This window comes from Sus scrofa, chromosome 10, assembly GCF_000003025.6.
Source record: "Sus scrofa isolate TJ Tabasco breed Duroc chromosome 10, Sscrofa11.1, whole genome shotgun sequence".
In the NCBI taxonomy this organism is placed as follows: Eukaryota; Metazoa; Chordata; class Mammalia; order Artiodactyla; family Suidae; genus Sus; species Sus scrofa.
Window position 1 is genome coordinate 8,514,954 of NC_010452.4, and position 6,306 is coordinate 8,521,259.

At 42.0% G+C, this 6,306-nt stretch overlaps 1 long non-coding RNA gene across 1 annotated transcript; it reads right to left on the bottom strand.

Moving 5' to 3' along the window:
* On the bottom strand, positions 4,189–6,055 carry LOC110255626. Its single transcript, XR_002336183.1, has 2 exons — positions 5,688–6,055; positions 4,189–4,416 (listed from the first exon to the last, which is right to left on the bottom strand). It is a non-coding gene; the product is annotated as an uncharacterized LOC110255626 (long non-coding RNA).

Genomic DNA, 6,306 nt, shown 5'->3' on the forward strand with positions numbered 1-6,306 from the left:
ACACATAGCCGTCAGTCTGAGTTATGCACTCCGCCTCGACGAACCCTCAGGGTTTGCAGGATATAACTGGAAGGGCTCGCTTGTAAAACTGGGCCAGCGCAGTTCGCCCACTGCTCTTCCAGAGCCCAAAGAGGAGACACCTCTAAATGCTGAGATGCCTGGCATCGAACTTGCCCAGCAGCTCCTGCCAGAGGCCAGCTTCTTCCTGACCTTTAGGGGGAGGGCAAGGGGCATGTAAGTACGTGAGAAAGGTGAGCACTTCAAGGACTATGTACGCACAGGTGCGGGTCCGTACCCAGTCTCTCTCCATGTAGAGACGCAGGTGGAAAGTACACATGGGGGAGGCTCCGTGTGTTAGCCTTAGGCATATCTGTTCCATGTCGGAATCTGCACAAGAAGAAGGCGTGGAAGAAACAGGGGCGGTGTTTCCTGGCACCTGTACTACGGTCGACGTGGGACTGCCCCAGGTCTAAAATATGAGGTGGCTCATATTCGTATACGAATGATGTTGGAGATCCTAAAACCCCTGCTGTCACCAGCCTTCCTTAAGAGTCTTACCACGTTAAAAAGGCATTATTTCCATAGAGTCTTACGTGAGTGTAGCCATTTACCAATCTAGCCAATTTTCAGCAGATAGTCTCACATGCTTGAGATTTATTAACTCACTTAATCTAAAAATCATGCTTGGACGCAGATGCCATCAACATTCTCCTTTTACCAATAGTAATAATAATAATAAGAAAACCACTAAGACAAAGTCGAACCCAGGGAAGCTGTCTGCAGGGCTTGTGGGTGTAATCCCGGTTTCCTGCCGAGCAGTGGGCTTCTGGGATGGAGACTCCCCTGTGTCCCAAACATGCACTGCCCAAGAGAGGATTAGGTTTCCTTTAGCTGACACAAAGGGCTCCGTCCCAATGACAACTGAGAGGAGACTATTTCGATGGGTAAAGGGAAATTCAGCACATCCTTTGTGGAATAAATTACTTACCACGCAGAGGGACTTAGGAGGACATACAAGCGTCACATTTGTTTCAAAATATTTAATGAGTGACGTTCCCATCGTGGCTCAGCAGAAACGAGCCTGACTAGGAACCATGAGAATGTGGGTTCGATCCCTGGCCTCACTCAGTGGGTTAAGGATCCCTTGTTGCCATGAGCTGTGGTGTAGATTGCAGATGCAGCTTGGATCTGGCACTGCTGTGGCTGTGGCCTAGGCCAGCAGCTGCAGCTCCAATTTGACCCCTAGCCTGGGAACTTCCGTATGCCAAGGGTGTGGCCCTAAAAAAAATTTAAAAAATAAGCAAAAATAAATAAATAAGTAAAATACTTATGAAACATCCCTGATGGGCTAGATTCCATATTATCAACTATGGAGAGACAAAGGAGAATAAACTACATTTCTGTTTTTTAGAAGTTAACGGTACAGGAAGGGCAGGTAAAATAGGCTTGTGAACAGACACAGCCGGTACTGAGCAAGATGAAACATATCAAATAAAATCAGTAGGTGCCAAATGAACGTAGAGACCCTGGGAAGAGGTGACAATTGAGGTTTGGTGTGGGATGAAAAGGAGAGGGTGTTACTGCAGAAGCTGGCGGACGGCCATGCACGCGTGCTGGAGGAAGAGCTAAGGCACGAAAGGACCTGGCTTTGTGTCGGAGGTGAGCGGAGGAGAAGGAGGGAGATGAAGTAGGTGGAGAGCCTTGGTTTAGCTTGTGGCAACTCAGGGAAGTCAGGTAAACGATTTGGCCTTTGACCTTCAGGCCAGGGCTTCTCATCTGAAGATAATATTTTCCCCACTCAAGGATGAGTTTCAGCAACATCTGTAGACAATGTGAGTTGTTACAGCAGAGGAGGTACCATTGGCATCCAGTGGGTAAGGCTAAGGAGGCTGGTAAACATCCACATATATGTATACCCTTCAGTGGCATAATAGTTCATTGGCAGCAAAGCTATTCATATCTTTAGATTTTCTATCTACCTATCCTCTATCTATCATCTATTATCTATCATCTGTTATCTATCTACCTATCATCTATCATCTATCTATCTATCTATCTACTGTCTATCCTCTATCTATCTGTCTGTCTGTCTATCTATCTATCTACTGTCTATCCTCTGTCTATCCTCTATCTGTCTATCTATCTATCTGTCTATCTATCTGTCTGTCTGTCTGTCTATCTTCTGTCTGTCTGTCTGTCTATCTATCTAGCATCTATTATCTATCCTCTATCTATCATCTATCATCTATCTATCCTCTATCTATCATCTATTATCTATCATCTGTTATCTATCTACCTATCATCTATCATCTATCTATCCTCTATCTATCATCTATTATCTATTATCTGTTATCTATCATCCATCTATCTATCATCTTCTGTCTATCCTCTGTCTATCCTCTATCTGTCTATCTATCTGTCTATCTATCTATCTATCTGTCTGTCTATCTATCTATCTAGCATCTATTATCTATCCTCTATCTATCATCTATCCTCTATCATTTATCTATCTATCTATCTATCTATCTATCTATCTATCTATCTATCTACTGTCTATCCTCTGTCTATCCTCTATCTATCTATCTGTCTGTCTGTCTGTCTATCTATCCTCTATCTATCATCTATCATCTATCTATCCTCTATCTATCATCTATTATCTATCATCTGTTATCTATCATCCATCTATCTATCTATCATCTTCTGTCTATCCTCTATCCTCTATCTGTCTATCTGTCTATCTATCTGTCTGTCTGTCTGTCTATCTATCTATCTAGCATCTATTATCTATCCTCTATCTATCATCTATCCTCTATCATTTATCTATCTATCTATCTATCTATCTATCTATCTATCTATCTACTGTCTATCCTCTGTCTATCCTCTATCTATCTATCTGTCTGTCTGTCTGTCTATCTATCCTCTATCTATCATCTATCATCTATCTATCCTCTATCTATCATCTATTATCTATCATCTGTTATCTATCATCCATCTATCTATCTATCATCTTCTGTCTATCCTCTATCCTCTATCTGTCTATCTGTCTATCTATCTGTCTGTCTGTCTGTCTATCTATCTAGCATCTATTATCTATCCTCTATCTATCCTCTATCATCTATCTATCTATCTATCTATCTATCTATCTATCTATCTTCTGTCTGTCTGTCTGTCTATCTATCGATCTAGCATCTATTATCTATCCTCTATCTATCATCTATCCTCTATCATCTATCTATCTATCTGTCTATCTATCTATCTAGCATCTATTATCTATCCTCTATCTATCATCTATCCTCTATCATCTATCTATCTATCTATCTATCTATCTATCTATCTATCTTCTGTCTGTCTGTCTGTCTGTCTGTCTGTCTATCCTTCATGGTAGGTCTCCGGGACAGGGAATGTGTCCACAGGAACTCACATCTTCCTCTGAGACTTGTCTTAATGTCTGTGAATTAGAAGTGGGCTTTCCTGGCACACCATGTACTGTATAACACCTCGTATTGCTGGCTGTTACTTCACAGTGAGTCGTAGCTCACTGTGGAAGCCAGCTTGTGGTCCCTTCGCCCGAGGAAATAAATATGCAGAAAAGATAAGAGGTTGGTAGAGGGATTCCCGTTTCTCCAGGTGTGGGAAGAGCATTCTCATCCTAGAGCACAAAGTGCTCTCCAGTGTCTCATTCATTGAGAATGAATAAATTCAACTCTATTTTCATTATTACGCCTTTTGTGGTATCAAGGTCCAACAAAACAATTCCCTTGAAGTGTCCAAGAAGTGTGGAGACACAAATAGCAGATCATGAATTACGATCCCCTGCAGGGAGCAAAAGTAAGTTTTGACTTAAAAGGAAGAGACAAGTGAAATGAAGGAATTGGAAACTTTTCCGTTGGAACATTACTCTAAATTATAGGTGCCAAGGATTAGTTTGGCTTCAATGTTGTATAACATTTCATGTGTATGTAAACAGACATTTATACACAAACACACACAAATATGTATTATTGCACAATAGCAATTTACCCAGACTTCTGCTTTTGCTTGCATTGCATGCCAACCCAAGCCCATGTCTTGTAGAAGCCAACACGGATGATTTTAAAAATGAAATATTCAACAAAAGAATCGTTTTTCTCTTTTTCTTTTTCTTTTTCTTTTTGGTGGGGAGTTTGGAGAAGTATGTGAATGATAATGTCAAACAATCAACTGATTTATTCCTAATATATTTTCAGTGGCACAGAGTCAAGTCAAATGAGTATAATGAAAATTGAAAATTCAACAAAATAATTTTGAGCTTAACTTTGCCAGGAGAGGGGCCCACGTTGTGAAAAGACCACTGACCTCACTCGTGTTTAGACGTACTTCGCATCAAAGGCTATGCGTTCACTGAAACATCAGGGTAATCGGCCTTGATGATGGTTCCTGGGCAGCCAAAAAAAATTTTCAAGACATTTTTCAAGACGTTTTTCAGTTTTATGTACCTCTAGCTGAGTAGGCCAATAAAAGCAGGACATACCGTGAGGCCAGACTCAACAGTATTCTGGGTATGAGAGTAACTATCAGAAGCTGATCAATGGAAGGTGAGTTCTTCAGTAAAGACTGAATTAAAATTAAGCTGCAATGAACACTCACTCAGTTACAATCAAGGGGATGTTGCTAGAATTGTTTGCCGTTCTAGCCTCACAAACACACGTCTGTAAAACTATATAACTATCGAACAAGGGTATTTAATAATATTTCCTATACAGTAACAAAAGTAAACCCAATAGCACAAAACTGGCTTTAGAATACAGGCAGGAATTCCTGTTGTGGCTCAGCAGAAACAAACCCGACTGGTGTCCATGAGGATTTGCAGGTTTGAACCCTGGCCTGGCTCAGTGGGTTAAGGATCTGGTGTTGCCCTGAGCCGTGGAAGGGAAGATGTGGCTTGGCTCTGGCATTGCTGCGGCTCTGGTGTAGGCTGGCAGCTACGGCTCTGATTCAGCCTCCAGCCTGGGAACTTCCATTTGCGCATGTGTGGCCGTGAAAAGAAAAAAAAATAATAAAATAAAATACAGTCAGCAAACAGCCTGTAACAGAGAAGAACAAACCTGACTCCATATTGGATCTATTCCTTTAGCTCTAACCCTTGTGCTCTGTTGCCTATGCTTAGTTAGGCGGGCTCTGTCCTTTTCGTAAAAGAATGTTGCCTAAAGCCTGAATTATACAGGATAGCCCATTCTCAAGGCTCTGACGTTTAAAAGTGTAACACTTTTCCGTTCCTATAGAGATAAAAATTGCAGAACAGAGAATAATCTTTGTCTTTTGGGAGGTTTACAGGAAACGCACACCTGCAAGAACAAAGGATTCCAGCACCAAGAAATGTGCAATAACCACCCACACTCCCTCCTCTTTTGGTATAGAACTCTGACTCCTCACTGGGTAGGATGATTCTTCGGGACACCAGTCCCCCACCTTCTCCATCTGCTGGTCTTCCAGAAAAAGTCTCTTTCCCTTGGCCTCAAACTTGGTTTCTCAATTTAGTGGCCTGTTGTGTGACAGGCAATAGGAGCTTGGTCTTGGTAACAAACTATGTGTTTATATCTTACTTGGAAGACAGCAGAAAAAGGGGTTTAGAAAGACTGCTCTACAAAAAAAAAAAAAAAAAAAAAAAGGCCAATTTGCATGATCAGAGATAACATGATTTCTGTTACCTGAAAAAGCCAAATTCAGGTCACTTCCTTGTCCTCCTCGGGTTTTGTTTGCCCTCCGGTGGTCTCTGTGTTTTCACGGCACACGAGGTGGCTTTCCCATGAGAAGGTAGTGCTGGGTATATAGAGCAGCTGTCCTGGGAGTAATTTAAACCCTCACCTTTCAGAAGGAAGAAACTTTTTTTTTTTTTTTCCTAGAATTGTACACACCCTATTTTTTTTCTTCTTTTCTTTTTTCCTTTCGGTTTGTTTGTTTCCCGTGGTATAGCATCAAGGTTAATGAGAACAAGCAAAGTTGGCCAGGCCATTTTTTTTTTTTTAATTTTAGAGTCTTCTTCCCTCCCTCTCCAACTTTTCTCTCTTCCTCTCCCCTCCCCACTTCTCCCTCCCCCTCCCCTCTTCTCCCCCAGGCCTCCTTTTCCTTTTTCTGGCCGTTCTTTCTTGCTCCTCCCCTGCCCCTTCCCTCCTCCCCAGGCAGCTCCTTTCTCCTCGCTCTTTCCTTCCCCTTCTCCTCCTCCTTCCATCTTCCTTGTTGTCTTCCTCGTTCCTGGTTCTTCTTTCCTTGCTCTCCTCCTTCCAGTCACAGCAGTATTACTGGCAGTTTGCCTAAGGGGACCTGTTT